The 25,052-nt window shown below is 39.2% G+C and overlaps 2 long non-coding RNA genes across 2 annotated transcripts; both read left to right on the top strand.

The window, feature by feature from the left end:
• The first annotated feature begins 23 nt into the window (after positions 1 to 23).
• Positions 24 to 24,855, top strand: LOC147373677 (uncharacterized). The gene is made up of 3 exons (XR_015161974.1): positions 24 to 161; positions 21,464 to 21,624; positions 24,217 to 24,855. It is a non-coding gene; the product is annotated as an uncharacterized LOC147373677 (long non-coding RNA).
• LOC147373678 (uncharacterized) lies at positions 16,048 to 17,957 on the top strand. Its single transcript, XR_015161975.1, has 2 exons — positions 16,048 to 16,172; positions 17,766 to 17,957. It is a non-coding gene; the product is annotated as an uncharacterized LOC147373678 (long non-coding RNA).
• Positions 24,856 to 25,052: the final 197 nt, after the last annotated feature.

Below are 25,052 nucleotides of genomic sequence, written 5' to 3'. Positions count from 1 at the left end.
CCCGCCAGAGACTCCAGTGGAGAGCAGTAGAGAAACGTAAGCGTGGTGGCTAGAGAGGAGTCTTAGGGAAAGACCCGGAACTCTTAATGTCGTACCTGACGCCTGCGCAGTGAGAACAGCGCCTCCTGGTGCGCGGAGGACTGACGGTGATGTAGCTTCAGGTGCGAGAGGCCTGGTTTTCATGGACTGTCCTGCAGGGTTCGCTAATTGTATTTTGTTGGAAATGGCTCTAGCGCGGACCGCTCAACCTCTGAAATAGTGTTTATACGTGTTCCTTGTCGGGGAGAATGAAATGCGTTTGTTTTTTCTTTTCCTCCTTCCGCTTTGTTTCTGTGTGTTTTCTTTCTCTTTTCATCCAGCTTAGGCCTTGACGTGCTCCAAGCGCATTGCTTGACTTTAGGGGCTGAGGAATCTTCTGACTCACCAGGAGTGCCATTCCCCTCCCACTTTGCTGGGTTAGGGGCGCTGTTTGGAGCACTCTCTCTCTCTTTCCCACCACTGCCCTGGAAGCTTCTTCAGAGAGTAGACAGAGTATCTGTCTGACTCTTCAGTGGTTATCTAGACCCTCTTGGCAGTATTTCACTCCGTAAGAGATGTGCTCTCTAGCAAGCCACACAGGCATTGAATTGAAGCATTTGTTGAATGTTTGATAGTTCAACTGAAAACACTACTTATTTTCTGAGTATTATTCAAGGCCTGTCATAAATATTCTAAAAATGTACCCTGGGAAAATGCAAATCAGCAGCGTGCAATATATACCTAGACACCCTCTTCCCTTCTACAGAACTTTGTATTCTTAACTTAGGTTTTGACGTCTTATCAATATGTGCTTTAGAGTTTGTTTATATCAAGTTAAGTTTTGACATGTTATCAACCTATGATACCAAGTAGCCTTGTTAACTTGGGTCTGGCTTAAGAAGTTGTCACAGGGTGTAATGGGTATAACGTGTATGCTGCTGCTGCTAAGTCACTGCAGTCGTGTCCGACTCTGTGTGACCCCATAGACGGCAGCCCACCAGGCTCCCCCGTCTCTGAGATTCTCCAGGCAAGAACACTGGAGTGGGCCGCCATTTCCTTCTCCGGTGCATGAAAGTGAAAAGTGAAAGTGAAGTCGCTCAAGTCGTGCCCGACCCTCAGCGACCCCATGGACTGCAGCCTACCAGGCTCCTCCATCCATGGGATTTTCCAGGCAAGAGTACTGGAGTGAGGTGCCATTGCCTTCTCAGAGAGCATGTATAACTCAGTCCAAAAAATATACTGGGTGGGAATTTCACCTTGTCTTGGCTTGTTGGCTTCCCCTGAATATTGGCTGTTAGAAAGTTTAAAACCAAATTTGCAATGGACTCATGGCAAGAGCCATTATGTGAGTATTTCCATAAACAAATACAAATCTTGTTGGCTGTTTTGTGTGTCTTCGATTTCCCCCCTTTTTTGGCCTATTTATTAGTTGTGTTATCAGAATGTTTTGTGAATCTGTCAGCTATCATAAATTTTTCTTAAAATATAATAAGGCTTACAGGTGGCTGTGTACTCTGGGGTACTTTACACTATGACTCCTATTAAGTCAATTTCATAGGGATCATACTCTTTTCTAGAGCCTAGTGTAACAAAATACCACAAGCTTGGTGGCTTCAAACACCAGAACTTTATTCTCTCACAGTTCTGGAGACCAGAAATCCAAAATCAGCATCCTTGAGCCAAAACCAAGATGTTGGCAAGGCTGTGCTCCTTCCTGAGGCTCTGGAATAGAATCATTTCTTTGACTCTTCCAGCTTCTGGTGGTTGCTGGCATTCATTGACTATGGCCACATCATTCCAGTCTTCAAGGCCAGAATCTTCAAATAGCTCTCTGCTTCCTCTTTACATCACCTTCTTCTTGATGTGTATCAGATCTCCTGCGGCCTTCCTCTTGGAGGGATATGTGTAATTGCATTTAGGGCCCACTTGATAACCCAGGATTATCACCCCATCTCAAGATTCTTAATTTATTCACATCTGCAAGGGCCCCTTTCCCATATATAGTGGGATTCACACCTTCCAGGGATTAGGACTGGCACCTCGGGGGGACATTTTCCTGTCTACCACAGAGTTAGAAACAGCAAGTCTATGATACTGACCTGTAGAAACTGTTACTGATCAATGGGGAAATTTAAATATTATGGTGGGCAAACTAATGGAACAGAATAAAATTTAACCTCCTGTGGACATTAACTTCCAGACCTTTGCTCACCCACTTATACCTCCAAGCTAAAGCTTCCTTAAAGACACTTGTTATAGGTAGAAATTGCCTTATATATTTCTCTTTTCTGAAACCCAGTGTTTTAAAATTATGGATTATGAATCATTAGTTGGTTGTGAAATCAGTTTAGTGGGTCATGAGCAGCATTAAAAGATGTTGGAATAGGAAATATCAGAGTGGGTTGCATGTAGTAAGGGTAATCATTGTTTCATGAAACAATATGTATGTGTGTATTGGATCATGATATAAATATACTGCTTACTCTAGGCTTGTAGTAGGCATCTGCTGTAGGCAAATTCACTATTCATCACACTCTATGGCAAGTTGCAGCCGGAATTAAAGTTCACATCAATTGAAGTTCTTATTGTGTGGAATAGTCCACGGGGTAGGTGGATCCCTACTCCCTCAAGTATAAGTTAATTTACAGAGCCTTATTTCTATAAGTGTTCTTCCCAGTGTTGGGTAGGTTCTTTTATCTTATTTCTACATTTATAATAGTTCTTTTCTCAATTAACAAAAGAAAGATGCATTCCTCACCGAGGGTGTAAAACCCTCCAGTATGACAAGCAAAGATATTCAAGATATTTTGGGAGAAGCTTCTTTTTCCCCCTGATCATTACCTGTATTTATTAAAAACTTTTAGTTTTGTATTGAGGTATAACTTATTAACAATGTTTTGTGGAAGTTTCAGCTGAACAGTGAAGGAACTCAGCCATCCATATACATGTATCCATTCTCCCCCAAACTCCCCTTCCCATCCATGCTGGCATATAACATTGAGTCCATGTGCTATACAATAGGTCCTTGCTGGTTATCCATTTTGAACATTACAGTGTGTATATGACCTTCCCAAACTCCCTAACTATCCCTTTCCCCCGGCAACCATGAGTTCATTTTCTAAGTCTATGAGTCTCTTTCTATTTTGTAAGTTAAGTTCCTTTGTATAATTTCTTTTTAGGTTCCACATATAAGGGATATCATACGATATTTCTTCTTCTTTGTCTGACTTACTTCACTCAGTGAAGACACTGAATGACAGTGAAGACAAGAATGACAGTCTCTAGGTCCATCCTTGTTGCTGCATATGACATTATTTCATTCTTTTTAATGGGCGAGTAATATTCCATTGTATATATGTGCAACATCTTTTTCTGTTCCCCTGTTGATGGGCTTTTAGGTTGCTTCCATGTCTTTGCTACTGCAGACAGTGCTTCAGTGAGCATTGGGGTGCATGTATTCTTTTAGATTATGTTTTTCTCTGGATATATTGCCAGGAGTGGGATTGCAGGGTCATATGGCAGCTCTATTTTTTATTTTTTTAAGGGACTTCCATACTGTTCTCCAGGGAGAAGGCAATAGCACCCCACTCCAGTACTCTTGCCTGGAAAATCCCATGGATGGAGGAGCCTGGTAGGCTGCAGTCCATGGGGTCGCGAAGAGTCAGACACGGCTGAGCGACTTCATGTTCCCTTTTCACTTTCATGCATTGGAGAAGGAAATGGCAACCCACTCCAGTGTTCTTGCCTGGAGAATCCCAGGGGCGGTGGAGCCTGGTGGGCTGCTGTCTATGGGGTCGCGCAGAGTCGGACACGACTGAAGCGACTTAGCAGCAGCAGCATACTGTTCTCCATAGTGGCTATACCATTCCTACCAACAGTGTAGAAGGGTTCCCTTTGGGAGAATCTTTCTTTAATGATCAGTCAAGACAACGTAAATCTTTCTTAGGCTTCCGTCTTTTCCCATCTTATATATATTCCAGATAAGGGTGAAGTAAATGCTTAGATATGGTAACTGGATATTCGTTGTGACTTTCTGAAATCAGATAGACTGTGTAAGTGTGAATGCTGGGAGTGATAGTAATTTTCCTTTAATCATCACATCTCTTTTATCTTCTGTGGTTAAGAAGTATATTGTTATTGAAGGAGAATCTGGCAAGAGCAGAGCAAAACTGGCATTGAAGAAAATATTGAACCCTAATTTTTTTTCATGCATGTAAACATAAGAAGCAAAAAATTTTTTTCAGCTAGTCTCAATGCTTATCTGTAGGATGTATTGTTATCTGGAAAGGAAAGTGACTTTGAACAACTGAAGGAGTGAAGGTTAGTGACACTGATTCTTTACCCAGGGATTGAACCCAGGTCTCCTGCATTTCAGGTGGACTTTTTACCAGCTGAGCCACAAGGGAAGCCCAAGCATACTGGAGTGGGTAGCCTATCCCTTCTCCAGCTGATCTTCCAGACCCTGGTCTCCTGCATTGCAGACAGATTTTTTTACCAACTGAGCTATCAGGGAAGTCCTCTTTTAAATATAAAATGAATTATTTTAAAAGACCTTCATATTTTTTCCCCATTACATGGAATAATCTGCAAAAACATCATGCATAATTTTATTTGCTTATTTTTTTGATGACCACTTTTGGTACCACCTAAAATCATTTTGTGTACACCCATCAGTGCCTTAATTTTATTTTAGATTTGGCATGTGGTGTTCAATGAAATTTAAAACATATCATGAAAATCACAGATCACCAAATACTTCCTGTTCCCTCTCTTTCCAGGCATAAGACTGTAGTTCATTTCATGCCAGTTCTTGGAGTTGGGGAAGGCCATGTGACTGCCTATGGCCAATGGGTTATAAACAGAAGTGAAGTGTTGCCTTTACTCATATGAAACTCTCTGGAGCTCTCCTTTCCCTCTGGTACAGAGGATCATTGCTTTGTCAGCCTTGAGAGTTGTGATTATGAGGAACAGATCCTGTTCTGCCAGCCACAAGGTGCACCTGGCTTAGGTTACAAAGAAGCCTTTGTTGTTTGAGGTCATGCAATTTTGTTTTTTGTTACGGCAGCATAACATAGCCCATCCTGTCTGATACACTTATTTTATCAAATTCTGTCATGAAGCACATAAGTACATCCCTGTTTAATAATTTCTGCCTCTTATTAACAATAAAATTGTGTGCTAGCTGCTAGACTGATTTGTTTTTGACAGCATGTACTTCTATTCTTCATTAAATATAAGGGAAAATTTTTATTATTATTAAAAAAAACTGCTTAGAGTATTACAGAAATTTTATGTGATTTTTACTTAGTTATTCCTGAAAGTTGAAAACCAAATTTCAGTATACACATGGACATACTTATTAAAGGGATACTGTGATTAAAAAAAAATTCTAATTCATAAATAGTATTTATTTTGTTTTACTACTGTAAATTAGCATATTAAAAAGCAGAGACATTACTTTGTCAACAAAGGTCTGTCTGGTCAAAGCTGTGGTTTTTCCGGTAGTCATGTATGGATGTGAGAGTTGGACTATGAAGAAAGCTGAGCGCCGAAGAATTGATGCTTTTGGACTGTGGTATTGGAAAAGGCTCTTGAGATTCCCTTGGATAGCAAGGAGATCCAACCAGTCCATCCTAAAGGAGATCAGTCCTGGGTGTTCATTGGAAGGACTGATGCTGAAGCTGAAACTCCAATACTTTGGCCACCTGATGTGAAGAGCTGACTCACTTGAAAAGACCCTGATTCTGGGAAAGATTGAGGGCAGGAGGAGAAGGTAACGACAGAGGATGAGATGATTGGATGGCATCACTGACTCAGTGGACATGAGTTTGGGTAAACTCCAGGAGTTGGTGATGGACAGGGAGGCTTGGCGTGCTGCGGTTCATGGGGTTGCAAAGAGCTGGACACGACTGAGCGACTGAACTGAACTGAACTGTGAATTAAGTGATGACAAAATGCACATACATTTTTATTCCTAGTTTTATAACATTATAAAATGTATAAACTAACTCTATTAGTTCTTATTAATATATCATTTTAGTCTTGATTGGTTTTAATAATTGAACTTATGAGATATACTTTATAATCTATTTCCCAGTTTTTAGAAAATTTGCATCAAATACACATACTAACACATTTATTGGAATTGAAAATTGTCACACTTTTTCTCAAAGTGAATTTCATTTAGATGATTGGTTTGAAAATGAAGATTGACTTTTTTAATTAGATTATGTGGTCAATAGCACATTTTCTCCAAATTGAATAAATTATATCTGTAGCCCCTCCAGGGTTCAGCAAAAATATATAGAGTACATGATGTAATGAAAGTGTTTTATAAAAAATATTTTGCATTAAATTAATAATGTTTCCATTTTGCTAATCCTTTAAAGGTTATTTCAGGTAAGGCAAGATACTTCTAAATGAGAACAAAAGAAATATGGATTTGGTAAATCTTAGTATTGCTTTTTTGATTTATTTCCCAGACATTGTGAAAGTGAATAGCAACGATGCCTGGATAATAAGTTCTTTTTCTTTTAACTCAGATTTTAGATTCTGTTTTGGAGGGTAACGGCCTCTCCACTGTTTACTAGATATGTTATTTTGAGTTGCAGAAATTTTATGTTTTTCCTTATATTAGCATCTGTAGTAGGAATCTTAGCAGCAGACAGTAGTGGCTCCAGGTCAATATATTCTTCTAAAAATCAGATTGAAAACAATTATTTGTTTTCAGAAAAATTTGAGAAACTAGTGAAGTTGTCAGTTGATCAGTTCAGTTCAGTTCAGTCGCTCAGTCATGTCTGACTCTTTGCGACCCCATTAATTGCAGCACGCCAGGCCTCCCTGTCCATCACCAACTCCCAGAGTTCATCAAAACTCATGTCCATCGAGTCGGTGATGCCATCCAGCCATCTCATCCTCATTGTCCCCTTCTCCTCCTGCCCCCAATCCCTCCTAGCATCAGAGTCTTTTCCAATGAGTCAACTCTTCTCATGAGGTGGCCAAAGTATTGGAGTTTCAGCTTTAGCATAAGTCCTTCCAAAGAACACCCAGGACTGATCTCCTTTAGAATGGACTGGTTGAATCTCCTAGCAGTCCAAGGGACTCTCAAGAGTCTTCTCCAATACCACAGTTCAAAAGCATCAATTCTTTGGTGCTCAGCTTTCTTCACAGTCGAACTCTAGCATCCATACATGACCACTGGAAAAACCATGGCCTTGACTAGACGGACCTTTGTTGGCAAAGTAATGTCTCTGCTTTGAATATGCTATCTAGGTTGGTCATAACTTTCCTTCCAAGGAGTAAGTGTCTTTTAATTTCATGGCTGCAATCACCATCTGCAGTGATTTTGGAGCCCCCCCCACCCAAAAAAAGTCTGACACTGTTTCCACTGTTTCCCCATCTATTTCCCAAGAAGTGATGGGACCAGATGCCATGATCTTCGTTTTCTGAATATTGAGCTTTAAGCCAACTTTTTCACTCTCCACTTTCACTTTCATCAAGAGGCTTTTGAGTTCCTCTTCACTTTCTGCCGTAAGGGTGGTGTCATCTGCATATCTGAGGTTATTGATATTTCTCCCAGCAATCTTGATTCCAGCTTGTGTTTCTTCCAGCCCAGCGTTTCTCATGATGTACTCTGCATAGAAGTTAAATAAGCAGGGTGACAATATACAGCCTTGACGTACTCCTTTTCCTATTTGGAACCCGTCTGTTGTTCCTTGTCCAGTTCTAACTGTTGCTTCCTGACCTGCATATAGGTTTCTCAAGAGGCAGGTCAGGTGGTCTGGTATTCCCATCTCTTTCAGAATTTTCCACAGTTTATTGTGATCCACACAGTCAAAGGCTTTGGCATAGTCAATAAAGCAGAAATAGATGTTTTTCTGGAACTCTCTTGCTTTTTCAATGATCCAGCAGATGTTGGCAATTTGATCTCTGGTTCCTCTGCCTTTTCTAAAACCAGCTTGAACATCTGGAAGTTCACGATTCATGTATTGCTGAAGCCTGGCTTGGAGAATTTTGAGCATTACTTTACTAGTGTGTGAGATGAGTGCAATTGTGCAGTAGTTTGAGCATTCTTTGGCATTGCCTTCCTTTGGGATTGGAATGAAAACTGACCTTTTCCAGTCCTGTGGCCACTGCAGAGTTTTCCAAATTTGCTGGCATATTTAGTGCAGCACTAAATGACAACATCATTTTTGAAGATTTGAAATAGCTCAACTGGAATTCCATCACCTCCACTAGCTTTGTTCATAGTGATGCTTTTAAGGCCCACTTGACTTCACATTCCAGGATGTCTGGCTCTAGGTGAGTGATCACACCATTGTGATTATCTGGGTCGTGAAAATCTTTTTTGTACAGTTCTTCTGTGTATTCTTGCCACTTCTTCTTAACATCTTCTGCTTTTGTTAGGTCCATACCATTTCTGTCCTTTATCAAGCCCATCTTTTCATAAAATGTTCCCTTGGTATCTCTAATTTTCTTGAAGAGATCTCTAGTCTTTCCCATTATGTTGTTTTCCTCTATTTCTTTGGATTGATCACTAAGGAAGGCTTTCTTACCTCTTCTTGCTATTCTTTGGAACTCTGCATTCAGATGCTTATATCTTTCCTTTTCTCCTTTGCTTTTCACTTCTCTTCTTTTCACAGCCATTTGTAAGGCCTCCCCAGACAGCCATTTTACTTTTTTGCATTTCTTTTCCATGGGGATGGTCTTGATCCCTGTCTCCTGTACAATGTCACGAACCTCTGTCCATAGTTCATCAGGCACTCTATCTATCAGATCTAGTCCCTTAAATCTATTTCTCACTTCCACTATATAATCATAAGGGATTTGATTTAGGTCATACCTGAATGGTCTAGTGGTTTTCCCTACTTTCTTCAGTTTAAGTCTGAATTTGACAATAAGGAGTTCATGATCTGAGCCACAGTCAGCTTCCGGTCTTGTTTTTGCTGACTGTATAGAGCTTCTCCATCTTTGGCTGCAAAGAATATAATTAATCTGATTTTAGTGTTGGCTATCTGGTGATGTCCATGTGTAGAGTCTTCTCTTGTGTTGTTAGAAGAGGGTGTTTGCTATGACCCAGTGCATTCTCTTGGCAAAACTCTATTAGCCTTTGCCGTGCTTCATTCCGTATTCCAAGGCCAAATTTGCCTGTTACCCCAGGTGTTTCTTGACTTCCTACTTTTGCATTCCAGTCCCCTATAATGAAAAGGACATCTTTTTTGGGTGTTAGTTCTAAAAGGTCTTGTAGGTCTCCTTAGAACTGTTCAACTTCTGCTTCTTCAGTGTTACTGGTTGGGGCATAGACTTGGATTACTGTGATATTGAATGGTTTGCCTTGGAAACAAACAGAGATCATTCTGTTGTTTTTGAGATTGCATCCAAGTACTGCATTTCAAACTCTTTTGTTAACCATGATGGCGATTCCATTTCTTCTAAGGGATTCCTGCCTACAGTAGTAGACATAATGGTCATCTGAGTTAAATTCACCCATTCCAGTCCATTTTAGTTCGCTGATCCCTAGAATGTCGACGTTCACTCTTGCCATCTCCTGTTTGACCACTTCTTGATTCATGGACCTAACATTCCAGGTTCCTATGCAATATTGCTCTTTACAGCATCGGACCTTGCTTCTATCATCAGTCACATCCACAACTGTCAGTTGATAGATCATCACAAATAATTTTTATGATGGATTTCTATGTAATCTTTTGCCTCTAACTTGGGATGAATTTAAGGACTTGGGTCATATTGCTATGACCTAGCTTTTTCGATTCCCATCTACTTGTTCCTGTGAAAGTTTCTCAGTACTTATGTCAATACAAGTAAAAGTAGAATTGATGCTGTCTCATTCAATAATAAGTAATAGTTGTACATGAATATATTAAATCAATGGAGAAAACTTCTGTCAAGAGACGTGTTAAATTTTTTTGTTTATAAGCATTCACCTCAGACAGCAAGGAGATCAAACTGATTAATCCTAAAGGAAATCAACCCTGAATATTCATTGGAAGGACTGATGCTGAAGCTGAAGCTTCAATACTTTGGCCCCTGATGCGAAGAGCCAGCTCATTGGAAAAGACCCTGATGCTGGGAAAGATTGAGGGCAGGAGGAGAAGGGGATGACAGAGGATGAGATGATTGGATGGCATCACTAACTCGATGGACATGGGTTTGAGCAAACTCGGGGGGAGGGTGAAGGACAGGGAAGCCTGGTGTCCTGTAGTCCATGGGGTTGCAAAGAGTCGGACATGACTGAGTGACTGAACAACAACATAAGCACTCTCCAAAATTCATGATATGTTTAATTTGTTTTGATCGCTTGTGTTTCAAAACATTGTAACCCTAAATCAACCCAAAGGGAAAACTATTTTTAACAGAAAATTTGAGTCACAGAAGTTTAAAAAAATTAAAATTTAATTTACAAATATTTTATTGCAAAGAAATAGAATAGATGATCAAGAAATGTCTTTTAAGTATAAAAATATATTAGGATAAGGTGACATTTCATGAGGTAAGTAGAATGTAACTTCAAGGAGAAAAAGAAATAGTATAAACTTTTCTACTATCAAAGAGGTCATATTTGTGTATTTTATAAACAAAATGATGATGGATATGAAATTACTATTGGACATTGAAAAGATGATGTAATGCTTTTATTTTAAAATTTTCATGTTGGCAATACACTTTGCCATTCTTTAAATGTATGATGAAAAATTTTAGATGTCAACTTAAAATGTGCAAGAGAGCACATGCTTTCTCTTAGGTGGGTTATAAGCAAAAGTTCGAAGATCATTTGTATTTTATTTTTTTATGCTAACAGTTTCTAAAGCTGTTTCCAAAAGTGCTAACTGGAGAATTAAGGTGGTAGTCTAGGATTCATTACAGTTTCTTTTTATCAATTACAGTTTATTTTATTAATTACAGTTTCCTTTATTAATTACAATTTCTTTCTGATATCTCTTTTTGTGATAACTCATTGCAGAAAAAGAGTTATACCTGTCACTTATCTGGGTAATTGTCTCATTTTTATAAGTACGTGGGTATTTATGTAGGATATTTATATATATTTTGGATATAAATATAAATATTTATATATATTCCCGGATATGGAGATACAGGAAAAAGCAGCTCTCTTCTGGTGGTACTAACTGCTGCTGCTGCTGCTGCTGCTAAGCCTCTCAGTCGTGTCCGACTCTGTGCGACCCCATGGACTGCAGCCCACCGGGCTCCCCCGTCCCTGGGGTTCTCCAGGCAGGAGTACTGGAGCGGGGCGCCATCGCCTTCTCCCATGGACTGCAGCCCACCGGGCTCCCCCGTCCCTAGGATCCTCCAGGCAGGAATACTGGAGCGGGGCGCCATCACCTTCTCCCTGTGGTGCTAACTGCTACTAGTGACTTCACCCTTCTTTGGTGTTTCTATCACCCAGTCCTTGTACGGCTGTTGTATATCATTTCAGACAAAGAAGGTGACGACTAAGGGAAAAATAAAGCTTAGAAATATAGGAAAATATTATCTCTTTATCAGAATAATTTAAGTGCACTTTCCCCTACATCAGTACATTTAAGAACATCAACAGTTTGCAAAAGGATTTAGTAGCATGTTGGTATCATGTGAAAACCCATTACCAAAGGATGTCTGCATCCAGGGCCCTCTATTTTCTGGGCTTCCAGCCCTTTATCTCAAGCCTAAAAGCATATTTATCCATCTATCCTACACTCTTTAAGTTGTAGTTGTCTGAAGTATTACATGTACATTTGTTGAAATTTGGAGAATATTAGTAATTTTTGTTCTCAGTAGTTATACATATTTTAAATAAATTAAAGAAGACAAAGAGTCTATTATATTTACCTAGATATTTACCATCTTTGTTGTTCTTCCTTCTTTCCTGATGGTCCAAGTGCCCCTCTGGTATAATTTCCTTTCAGCCCGAAAAACTTCTTTTGTCACTTTTTAAAGAGTGGATCTGCTTGTGCCAAATTCTTTTATGTTTGGTTCGTGTGAGAATGTCTTTATTTCACTGTCATTCCTTAAAGGTATCTTCACTGGATATAGAATTCTGGGTTGAGAGTTGTTTTCTTTCAGCTCTCAAAAATATTGTTCTAGTGTCTTCTGGTCTTCATGGCTGCTGAGGAGAAATCAGCAGTTGGTCAAATACTTGTTCCCATGTATGTAATGTGTCAGTTTTTAAGATTTAAGAAAAAAAAACTTTGATTTTCGGAAGTTTATATTTTTGGGACAAGAATAAAAATCATGCCAGATTCATAAATCAAACTTCTGAATACCAAATTTTTTTTCTTAAAACTTAAAAATTGACATCTGTACATTTATGACTTCATTATATTAGGGAACTTTTGGCCATTATTTTTTCAAAAATTCTTTTTGTATTAATTTACTTCTCCTGTCCTTCTAGGACTCCAGTGACTCAAATGTTAGATTATTTGATAATGCTCTGTTTATTTCCCCCACTTTTAGGTTGAATAACTGCTGTTATCTATTTTCAGTCTAATCTTTAGTTTCACTGGCCCTTTCCATTCTCATTGCCTCTGTTCTTTTATCAAGCTGTGCATCATTTTTATTTCATACAAAATGTTTATTTTCAGTCCTAAAATTTCTATTTGAGTCTTTGCTGTTGAATCTATTACTTTGCAAAAAAATTCTGTTTCTATTCATTTAAGGAAGGTTTATCTTCATGAAGCATGGATATGATGACTAAAGTCTTTGATAGTTTCAATATCTAGGTTGTCTTGGGGTTGGCATATCCTAATTTTCTTTTCCTTACAAATTGATCATAATTCCCTGGTTCTTTGTATGCTGAATAACTTTGGATTATATCTTGTATTTTGAGTATTAGGTGGTGAGTCTCTCAGCCCTGTTAAAATTCTCTGGAGAATGTTGATTTTTGTTTGTTTTGGTATACAATCAGCTTGGTTATATTTGGATTGTAAGTTGTGTGTTGCCTTCTATGTCAGTTCAGTTTTCAAAGCCCTTACAATGCTGCTTTGGGTCAGTTCTAAGCATGTGCAGATTAGGGAGTAAGCCTAGTCATGGGTGAGTCTATGCATGTAGAGAATTAGGGATCCCTTTGTCTATCTTTCTGCTCTCTAAGATTTCCCTCACACTCTCTGAGTCCCAGGGGCCCCTTTTCTTCATCCTCTGGCTGTAAAGACAGGTTTCTGTTAGGAGTTTAGTCACCTGCATTGCGTGATGGGGCCACCCATGGGGCCGAATAGGGAGAAAAAACAAAGACAGAAAAAAATGGTAGGGGTTCCTCTGCAGTCCCTTTCCCCACGTCCTCTGTTTAGAATGATAAGTTATGGAGGTTTCGGATGCTTACTCCACCGCCACTGTCCTACAGCCCCAGGACTGGGCCTAATCTTGTGGTAAAGCTGGCTCTCAGGTTCTCCTTTTCCTGGTCCTCGAGACAGTAAGGCAGTGTTTCTCTTGGAGTTTATTTGCTACCAGACCCAAGTTCCTCCCTTGGGTCACCCGTGGGTGAAATCTGGGAGATACAAGAGGAAAAACAAAAGGAAACTCATCACCACTTACCCAGAGATGATTTGTTTAAATTCCAGAGTGAAAGTCTCTCGCGTCCTCTGGAGAAGAGATTGCCATCAGTCCCTTTGTGAACTCCGAGTCTCGTAGTTTTGCGGTCTTCACCTTTGGTTTCAGCGCTGCTGCGTCTTCAGCGTCATGTCAGGCCCTCGTTGTTGTTGTTCTGTGGGGACCTGGGTATCACAACTGGTGCTAAGATGCTCTCTGAGTAGTAAATGGTCTGTTTGTGTAATCCAGAGACCTGGTATTTCTTTGTACAAAAATCAATTCTAAATGTGTCGTAGATCTAAATATAAGAACCAAAACTATGAACTTTCTTTGAGAAAACATACAAGAAGCCTACTGTGACGTTAGACTAGGCGAAGTCTTCCTGGATCGAACATGAAAAATGCGAGCCATAAAATAAAAAGTTGATAAATTATGCTTCATCAGAAATGTAAAACTTCTGATTTTTGAAATATACTTTTAAGAATATGAAGAGATAAGCCACAACTGGAAGAAACTATTTGCAAAAATTATACCTGATAAAAGACTTGTGTCTAGTCAGAAAATAGGAAGAACTCCTACAACTAAAATGTAAGAAGATAAACAACCCAATTAAAAAAATGAGCAAAAGATGTGAACAGACTCTTCGCCAAAGAAGATATACAGATGACAAATGAGCACGTGAAAAGATGTTTAACATCAGGGGAATGTGAATTAAAGGCAACATATTGACTAGAAAGGCTAAAATTAAAAACAGAGAATAAGAATGTTGATATGGATGTGGAGCTAGCGGAATCGGAAAATGGTATAGCTACTTTGGAATATAATATGGCAGCTTATTATAGTGTTAAATATATCCTTACCAGAATTCCCCCAGATTTCCACCGAAGAGAAATTAAAAAATATGTTTACACAAAGACTTATACTCAAATGTTTATAAACAGTCTTATTTATGATCGTCCAAACAGAGAAATGTGAAGGAATGTGTGTGTGTAAATGAAGAAGATATTCTTGAAACCAATCTGACTGAGAAAGTGTTCTTCTCTAGCTATTTCTTTTTTTTTCTTTAGCTATTTCTAATGTTATTAATTGAATTGCTTCTCTTTCTGGATCCCTAGCCAGTTTCTCTTAATAAAACAGTGTATAATCAGCCCATCGTTGATTCTTCCCACTATTCGCTGGTTCAGTACTTTTCCCTAATTTTTTCTTAGAACTTTACTAATGGGGTAATTAACTCATCCCTTCACAGGGAATCTTGATTTCTGTCTGCTCCCAGGAATTCTAGAAACCATCATCATCGTCGTCATTGTCATTATATCAGCAGCAGCAGCATGTAAGTACCATCATCACATCATCATCACCACCTCCACCACCATCATCATCTTTAAAGTGGTTTTTCAATCATCATTGAAGTGGGTTTTCAATCCCGTCCGTCTAAAACAGGGCAGATGCCACATAGCTTTAGCAGACTTGCTTTACTCTTCCGAAATAATCTCACTCCCAAGCCTGTTACTGTGTTTCTCGCAGAGTGAGGTAGCAGAGTGGTTAAGAGTATAGGCTGTGAAGCTGGACTTCCTGGATTCAGCTTGTGGCTGAACCATATACTAGCTGTGCAGCCTCAGGCAAGGTACTTAACCTCTCTGTGCCTAAACTTTGGGAAATTTTTAACCTCTCTGTGCCTTAATTTCTTCCTCTGTCAAATCAGACTGATGCTGGTGCCTGTTTCATAGGATTGTTCTGAGTATTAAATGTAATATTATAAAGCACTTAGAGCAGTGCTTGATACATAATTAGCTCATAGTAAACGATAGCTCATTTGGTAAAGAATCTGCCTGCAACGTGGGAGATTGTGGGTTCAATCCCTGGGTTGGGAAGATCCCCTGGAGAAGGGAAAAAAGGGTACCCACTCCAGTATTCTGGCTTAGAAAATTCCTTGGGTTCTCAAAGATTTGAACACGACTGAGCTTTACTTTCACTTTCAAATGCTAATAGTAAATGAATTATAATAATAATTATATTGGTGTTCCTGTTTCCTGGAATGTCCTGTCCTCTGCCTTCTATTTAACCAAGCCATCTATCCTGAAGGCTCAGGTTACTTCCATGTCTGACTTGAATTCATCCTGACTGCTTTTTCTTTTTTAAACATTTTTATTGGAGTATAGTTGATTTTAAATGCTGGGTTAGTTTCAGGTGTTCAGCAAAGTGAATCAATTATACATGTATCCACTCTTTTTTAGATTCTTTCCCATATAGGTGATTACAGAGTTTGAGAAGGGTTGCCTGTACGATACAGGAGGTCCTTGTTAGTGATCTATTTCATACGTGGTTGTGTGTATATGCATCCTGACTGTTTTGGTTCTTACTGATATCCCTCCCCTCTACAGCCATATGGTACTTATAACCTGACCCACATCATTTAACCAATTGTGTATTGAAGTCTTTCGGCCTCCCCTTCTCTAGCTGCAGTTTAACTTCTCTGAGAGCAGGAAGTGTGTCCTGCTGGAGCTGTCTTTGAGTTCCAGTCTCACATCTTTAAGGATGGGGAGGGGGTGATTTTTGCCCGAGTGTTCCACTGCTGCCTCAAAGACCATGTGCTGGACATTCCTGCTTGCACCTCCGTATGTACTCTCCACTCTTCTCTACCCTGCTCTGTGCTTTAGGAGCTGACCTCCTAAGACTGTATTTCTTTGGACCCAGGCATTAGGAGGCACCAGCAAGCGATTAGAGGGTGGTAGGGTATTTATTCCCTTGAGTCCCTCCAGCTTGGGTGGCTCTTTTCCCCAGAGCCCTTGGGCAGCCCTCCCCTGCAGCCGCAGTTCACGCTGAGCTTGTTAACTGCTTTCCTCCTCTGGGCTCTGCAGGCCTATGGGCAGTGACAGCTTGCTGTTCTGGTGATTGGGGTGGTTTACCACCCCTTGTTAGTTTCCTTAACAGTCCATGCCGAATTATGCTAAGTTGCTTCAGCCCGCCAGGCTTCTCTTTCCGTGGGAATTTCTGGGCAAGAATACTGGAGTGAGTTGCCATGCCCTCCTCCAGGGGATCTTCCTGACCCAGGGATCTGGGTTCCTGACCCGCGGTTCTTACATTTCCTGCATTGGCAGGCAGGTTCTTTACATCTAGCACCACCTGGGAATCCCCCTTAACAGCCCACATATCTTTAATTTCTTTTTTTCCTATCCTTGTATTATTATTTTTTTATAGTCTTTCTTCAGAGTCTAGGGATGCTAATAAAATGTTAAATAGAAGTGATGTTAATGGGAATCTCATTTTGTACCTGATTTCAAAGAGGAAGTTTGCAGTTTTTTTCCCATTAAATATAATACCTGCTGCAGTTTACTGTAGACATTATGTATCAGATGATGGCTTTTTGCTTTTATTTCTGCTTTGCTAAGAGTCTTTTCTAAATTATGAATCTATGTTGAAATCTATCAAATACTTTTCTATATTTATTGATGTGATCATATATTTTTTTAAAAATTCTTTTTCCTATAATGCAGTAAATTATAGTGATTGATTTAATTTTTTTTCCTGGAATAAACCGAACTTGACTGTGATATATTTACTGTTATTTCATATATTTTTGTCTTCATTTGCAAATAAACTGTTTAGGGATTTTACATGTATACTGATAAGTATTATTAACCTATAATTTTACTTTTTAAAAAATGTATTCGGTTTTGGTATCAAGGTTATGCTAGTTCATAAATTTCTCCTCCTTTTCTATTCCCTGGTATAGTTTTGAGATCGACATTATTTTTTCCACAGATGTTTAGTAGAATTTGCTGGTAGAGTCATCTAGGCTTGCATTCTCTTTGTGTAAAAATTTTGAATTACAGTTTTTTTTTTGGATAATCATTATTCTTGTGTTATTTTTTTTGAAATTCTACTCACTGGCCATCTGAAACAGGACTCTCTTTCTTTATGTCAACTTTGATAAGTTGTATGTGTTCTAGAAAGTGGTCCATATAGCCTAACTTTAAACGTTTGTTGCCACAGTAGGCTATGGGTTATTAATTTTCAAAGAACCAACCTTTAGCTTAGATAATCTTCTCTGCGTGTGTTTGTTTTCTATTTTACTGGTTCCTTCTGTTTTTGTTATCTTCTTTCTATTCTATTTGGGTCGAATTTGTTGGTTTGGTTTTTTTTATTTACTTATAATGTGGAAGTTTAGCATATTGATTTTAAACTGTCTTCTTTCTTACTATATGCAGTTGAAGAAATGATGACTTCTGAGGAGGATGAGAACCCCATGGGCCAGAGTGGCTAGAGAAAGAATCACAGAGAAGCTGGGACTTGCAGTTTCAGAAAGAGGAACTGACGTGCTTAGCAGACTGATGGGATATTGTAAACAAAAACTTAGGCAAGAATATATTAAAAATTTTTAATAGAAAATTTCAAACATATACACATGCAGAGAGAGCGATATAATGAACCCTGTGTACCCACCTCCCCCTCCTCTAATATTATTTTGAAGTAAATCATGGATGGCATATGATTTCATATGCTTATATTTCAGCATGCATGTCTAAAAGATTGGGAATCTTTTTTGCTTATTTAAAATAAAATCAGCCTGTTGAGGACTTTGTAATGAGGTGCTAATAAGCAGTAACATTATCATGGTAATTTGGCCTGAGGACTCATGAGTATGCAAATCTGGGGTCACATGGCCTTCTTACTCTGAAACCTAAACTCAAATCCTGGAACTGTTACAACTCTGATAGAGCAAAAAGTCACACCTGTCAGTATGAGAGAAGAAGGGTCCAAAGATGTCATCTTAGAGGTCATTGGAAAACACGTTTCCATTAATGACCAGGAATCTTATCATTTCGGCCACTTGTTTGGGAAATCAGCACAAACTGGCATAGCCCACAGGCAGTTTGGAAGGGATTTTGTTTGAGGGGCATGATGCGTTGCGTAAAGTACAGGCTCACACTCTTGTGTTAGCTTGGCCCAGTTTCTGCTGCATTGATCCACTCCTTCTCTGGCTTTTGGTAGTTCACCTTTGTATCCCACCCCTGGGGTAGATTTTGTGATCCTGGAAGAGGCGTGCCCTTTATCTGCTCCAAAGGGCAGCATGGTTTTTAAAAAAAGGTTTTGGAATCAGAAATAGGTCTGAATCCTGTGTACCCCACTGAAAAGATCTAGATACTCTTTTAGCTGTTTTCATCATCAATAAAACAGGTTGGCAATGGGTACTTGGCAAGGCCATTATGAAAATTAATTATGGCAGAAAGCAAAGAGGAACTAACGAGCCTCTTGATAAAGGTGAAAGAAGAGAGTGAAAAAGCTGGCTTAAACCTCAACATTCCAAAAATAAAGATCATGGCATCCGGTCGCATTACTTCATGTCAAATAGGTAGGGAAACAGTGACAGATTTTACTTTCTTGGGATCCAAAATTACTGCAGATAGTGAGTGCAGCCATGAAATTAAAAGACGCTTGCTCTTTGGAAGAAAAGTTGTGACAAATCGAGATACTATATTATAAAGCAAAGACATCACTTTGCCAACAAAGATGTGTATAATCAAAGCTATGGTTTTTCCAGTAGTCGTGTATGGATGTGAGAGTTGGACCATAAAGAAGGTTGAGCCCCAAAGAATTGGTGCTTTCAAACTGTGGTGTTGGGGAAGACTTTTGAGAGTCCCTTGGACAGCAAGGTGATCGAAGCAGTCAATCCTAAAGAAAATCAGTCCTGAATATTCATTGGAAGGACTGATGCTGAAGCTTCAATACTTTGGCACCTGATGTGAAGAGCTGACTCATTGGAAAAGATCCTGATACTGGGAAAGATTGAAGGCAGGACGAGAAGGGGACGACAGAATGCGAGATGGCTGGATGGCATCACCGACTTGATGAATATGAGTTTGAGCAAACTCCAGGAGATAGTAAAGGACAGGGAAGCCTGGTGTGCTGCAGTCCATAGGACTGTTTTCCATATTTCTTTGTGTCCACAAAGAGTCGGACGCAACTGAGTGACTGAACAACAACAATAATATGGGAACCACATGGTGCTTGCTATTAATCTTTCCTCTCAATTTAAGATTGACCCTGCCTTTCTCGGAGTTACCTGAACCTTAGTATGTATCTCTGGACTTGGTCAACAGAAATTCCATAAATTAAACTCTGCTTGGACGTTTGTTCTCATTATACCAGACCCTCTGAGTTGTCTGCTCTGAGAATGTTATCCATATTTCTTTATTTCTGAATCCAAAAATTTTCTCAAAGTTTCTAGTTTCTCTGCCATTCTGCCCTGGGTGGTGGGAGTTCTTGTCCTTAGCCACACGTCAGAATGTTAGAAATTCTCGTTTAACTGAAACTGTCTACTGACAGCATTAGCGTTCTTAGAACTCCACATTTATATTTCATTATATCCTCTCTAACCCACTCTGAGTTCTTGAGTCATAATAATTTGGACAGAATATATTATTTTCCAACATGGGGAATCAGAGTTACTAGGATTTGAGAAAAGAGTTTGAAAGAGAGTTTGGAAACCCCAAAGGAAATAGTCATTCACTTCACAAACTTGCCTACAGTTAGCTTGCCCAGTGACTGGACTGAAGTTTCACTAGGGCAGCCTCATATCCATTTAGTCTCTGTGGCTTCATTTTCCCATCTTCAACTGATAGATAATAATGCCAGTGGTCGGTATCTTGTGAGTAGATCCTGAATAAGCATTTGTGTGATTTAGTCATAATGATAGCACCATAATACCTACCCCATAGGGTTACAGAGATAGGAGAGTGTTTGCATTGTGGTTAGACACAAGTGTTTTAGAGCCAGACAATCTAGGTTTCAAGCTCAGCTTTACCACTTATTACCCACATGACTTTGGGCAAGTTACTTAACCTTTTAAAGCTTTACTTTCTTCATCTGTAAAATGGCAGTACTAATAACATCTATTTCATAGGGCTATTAGAGGATTACATGAAATAAATTCTGGTATTTAAGCACTCTCTAAAAGTCTCTTTACGGTTATTCTTAAAAGTACTAATGGCGATTAAAGTATTGGAATAAGTAGGTATGAAACTCCAGCAGAGTAAGTGCTTAATAAATGTGAGAAGTCAATAATTATTTTTTTCTCTTTCAACACTTCCTTCTCTATCAACTGAATAACAAACATGAAAAGGAAACAGTAAGGAGGTTAAGGACCTGGGCTCTGGTATCAGACTGTCAGGGTTCAAATCTTAAAGCTAAAGTTTACTAGCTGTGTGGCTTTAGGCAAGTTATGTAACTTCTCTGTACCTCAGTTTCCTCATCTATAAAGTTAGGATAATAGTAGAACCTACCTCATAAAATTATTATGAGGATTAAATTGTTTGATATAGTGAAGTATTTAATAACAGCCTCAACACAGTCAGTGCTATATATTTGTATATAAAATAAAAGATACTTTATTTGTCAATTTTTAGTTCCAATTCCAAGTGCATAAGTTTCCATTTTGTAATATATATGGTGAGTGATTGACATTGAACTTGGATGAACTGTGGGCAAGTTATGTCGTTATAAACAGAGCTTAAAAACTTAGAGAAGAGAAACATGAAGACCAATATATATAGGTATATGTTAATAATTATGGGCTTCCCTGGTGGCTCAGAGGTTAAAGCGTCTGCCTGGAATGCAGGAGACCAGGGTTCGATCCCTGGGTCGGGAAGATCCCCTGGAGAAGGAAATGGCAACCCACTGCAGTACTCTTGCCTGGAGAATCCCATGGAGGGAGGAGCCTGGTGGGCTACAGTCCATGGGGTCTCAAAGAGTCGGACATGACTGAGCGACTTCACTTTCACTTTCTTTCATTAATAATTATGAAATACTACATATCAACTGCTGATTTAAATATTAAACATGAATTATCTCATTTAATTCTACCACAATCCTTTGAGGTAAGAGCTGTTTTATCCTTATGTTACAGATAGAAATGAGGCACAGAGAGACTGTGTAACTTGCCTTGGGTCACAGAGTGGAGCTGGGCCAGTTCCCTTCCCAGTGAGATGGACAAAATGGTGCTCTGCAGGTCATGGGCTTAGGCCAGTGATCTTCACACGCTGAGTCACTCACCCTCGTGAGATACAAGTAAGTTTAAAGTAAGTTTAAGGCCGGCAATTTAAAGCACAGGATCAGTCTTCTGCGTAGCTTAATGCTAGTCCAAACATTCAGATAACATAAAATAGGTTTATCCCCCATAAAATTTATTTGTCTGTTTATCCCAAGATGTGTTTATATGAAAATGAGCATGTGATAAATGTAGGCAGTCCTGGGTCTTGCTAGTAATACAAAAATAAACACGTTAACAAATAAATTTGAAAGTGTGATTGACCCTTGAATAATGTGGAGGCTAGAAGTGCGACCCTCCTCACAGTGGATAATCCATGTGTAAGTTTATGGTTGGCCCTCCAAATCCCCAATTCCTTATTCTTGGATTCGGTCAGCCTTGTACTGTGTGGTACTGTGGTACGCATTTACTGAAAAGAATCTTTGTATGTACGAAGAACTCGTGTTGTTCACGGGTTGAATTCACTAAAAGCTGGCTTAATGAAAAAATGTGGTCACCAGTTCAGACAGAATGCTTCCCTGTCAGCAGGATTTCTCTGACAATTACATTAATAGTTAAATTTCTGAGCACAGAGAAGCAACAGATCCTCAAGAGATGTTAGGATGTTTTTCCTGGGAAAGCCATGGAACAGCTACTCTTTGCCACAGTTCCTGGAACCCTTGTGTTCGCCAAAGCCCTGGACCTTCCCTTGCTTTCCAAACAGGAGAGCCTTATACTGAAAGTATGGTTGTTTAGGACCCAGCTTTCCCCGATAGCAGCCACAGGTTTCTTCAGTATTAAACACCCATAGGCGGCAGTGACTGTTCTGGTCACCCATCACACATTTGCTCTTCCTCCTGGTCAGAACATCCTGAATTTCCTCTGGTGAATCTTTTCTCTGTGACTCAACCCTACGGATTGTGGATTGGGTGGGGCTCCCTTCTGGCCCCAGAGGTGGCACATATGAACAATGCCTGACTAATCAGGAGTGGACAGTGACCCAAGTTGATCCAATCAGTGTGATTCCAGGACTCATGAAGGAGGTTAAAAAATGGCACTGTCTTCTCGGCTGGAAGACACCTGGGAGGATGGGAACTCAGATGCCAAGTGGAGAACGAGAATGAACAACAGTGAGAGCAGGGCCGAGAGGGAAGGAAGCTGTCATCCTGATAACACCATTTGGGTTCCAGGCTCATGTCATGCCCAAAAACCATCCTGAAACTTTTCAATAACAAACCAAAAACTCTTTGCTGGTACCAGTTTGAGTTGAGTCTCTGTTACCTGCAACAGGAAAAGTCTTAACTGACATAGCGAAAAGAAACTGTGGAGCTTTGTATTACTCACAGTAGCTTGTACCACTTAAAAAAATTATTTTAAAAATCTATATCTATTCTTACCTATTTCTTTTTCTCTTTAAAATAGAGTAAAACATTTTTTTTTTTGAGATCTCCTAGAGACATTCATGGATCCCTAGTTATTAATTACCATTGTAACATATTGGAGAAGGAAATGGCAATCCACTCCAGTATTCTTGCCTGGGAAATCCCGTGGACAGAGGAGCCTGGTGGGCTACAGGGGTGGCAGAAGAATTGGAGGCAACTTGAGCCTAAGCAACAGCAACAGATTGTAGCATATAATTCCTTCCTAAATGAAGCATAGTACATATGAGAATGCATGTGTGCACAGTGACACGTCAAAGACTGAAGAGGCTACTGTGGGATTTGGATGCTTGGCTCATGCACAGCCATGTGGGGCACAGGATTCTGAAAAATTAACCTTTTAGCAAAGTTATCTATTACTACAGGATGCAGACTTTAGGATCGTTAGTCTACTGAAACTTCAATGCTAAATTCACAATTTCAAGGATCAACTATATTGGCTTACTGTGTTAATTTATCCTACTGCGATTTTTTCCTTTCCCTTCCATTTCATTAAGTCAGACTTTTCCAACATCCATGCTCCAGAGTAAATTCTGGGTCCAAATGTATTTGCTGGCCACTAAAGCAAAATGAAAATATTGGAAATGTTCCAGCTCGTTTTTTAGTTAAAAAATTTTTAAACCTTTCCCTAAAGTCCACAGTTTACTGACCTTTACATTGTAGATTTTCTGTACTTACTGATACAGGAAAAGCAGAGGCATTTAAATGAGTTTCACTTTAAGAGAAGCTGGTATTTGAGAAGTAATATTTATGAAATAACTATTTGAAGGAATGATTATTTGCATAAAAGGTGTTTTTCATTTTAAACAAAATCTCTTCTATGTTTCCCATTAATATTCACCCTATTTGTCTCAAGGACTGAGCAACTGAATTGAACCGATAAAACTGTGCTTAGAATTCTGGAATTTCAGAACAGGAAAAATGCTTGCTTGATGATAATTTTTTATTTGTAGAAGTTGCAGAAAGCAACAAGTTAAATAATTTGTCCAGTTAATGATTGGTTGATTAGTGGTAGATGAGAATGTGTTGCCAGTAGACCCACATTATTTTAAAAAATTTAAAAATTTATTTATTAGTTTTTGGCTGTGCTGAATCATCATTGCAGTGTGGGTTTTCCTCTAGCTGTGGCAGGTGGGGGCTATTCTCTAGTTGCGCTGTTTGGGGTTTTCATTGCGGTGGCTTCTCTTGTTGCAGATCATGGATTCCAGGGTGCACCGGCTTCAGAAGTTGTGATACCTGGGGTCAGTAGTTGTGGATCCTGGACTCTAGAGCACAGGCTTGATAACTGTGAGGCTTAGTTGCTCCGCGACATGTGGGATCTTCCTGGATTGGGCATCAAACCTGCATCTCCTGCATTGCCAGGCGGATTCTTTACCACTGAGCCACCAGGGAAGCCTGACCCGCTTTCGTCTTAAAAGAAGTTCATCAGGAACCCTCCCTCTGCAACCTGCTCCCACCCCTTTCCCAGCCAAAGACGTTCTTAGAAGGAAAAATGATATAGTTCTGAAACTTTAGGTTTCATAAAGAAAGGAAGAGCATTAGAGAAGGAATAAATAATAGTAATATGTCTTTTTTTAAAATTTCAGTTGATCCAACAGATATTAGTTTGCTCAAAATAATAATAGAACCAAGGTATTTGGTGCTTGTAGGTTATGCACAGTGAAATGAATGACAGTGATGTTATCAGAGATGAGAGGAAGGGATTGGGAATACCCTGTTATAAAGTACTTGCATTACCCATGAGATTGTATAGTTGTATCTGAAAAGGACTTGGATGAATAAATGTATAGGACAGCTGCTAAAAGAATAAATTAAATAAAAAAGTGTAACTAATATCCTAAGAGAGTACAAAAAATGGGATTATATAAAATGCTCAATTAAAACAAAAAAAAAGATTAAAAAAATACGAGAGAAAAAAAAGAAACAAGAAGGGCAATGAATAGAAAAGAGTAACAACTATGGCAGATACTAATTTGATTATATCAATAATCACTTTAAATGTCAATGGTCTAAATACACCAACTGAAAAA

Source organism: Bos grunniens, chromosome 4 (genome assembly GCF_055505025.1).
Source record: "Bos grunniens cultivar Pamir isolate PY7600 chromosome 4, Bosgru_T2T1.0, whole genome shotgun sequence".
Classification (NCBI taxonomy): domain Eukaryota; kingdom Metazoa; phylum Chordata; class Mammalia; order Artiodactyla; family Bovidae; genus Bos; species Bos grunniens.
This window is presented reverse-complemented; position numbering and strand designations above follow the sequence as displayed.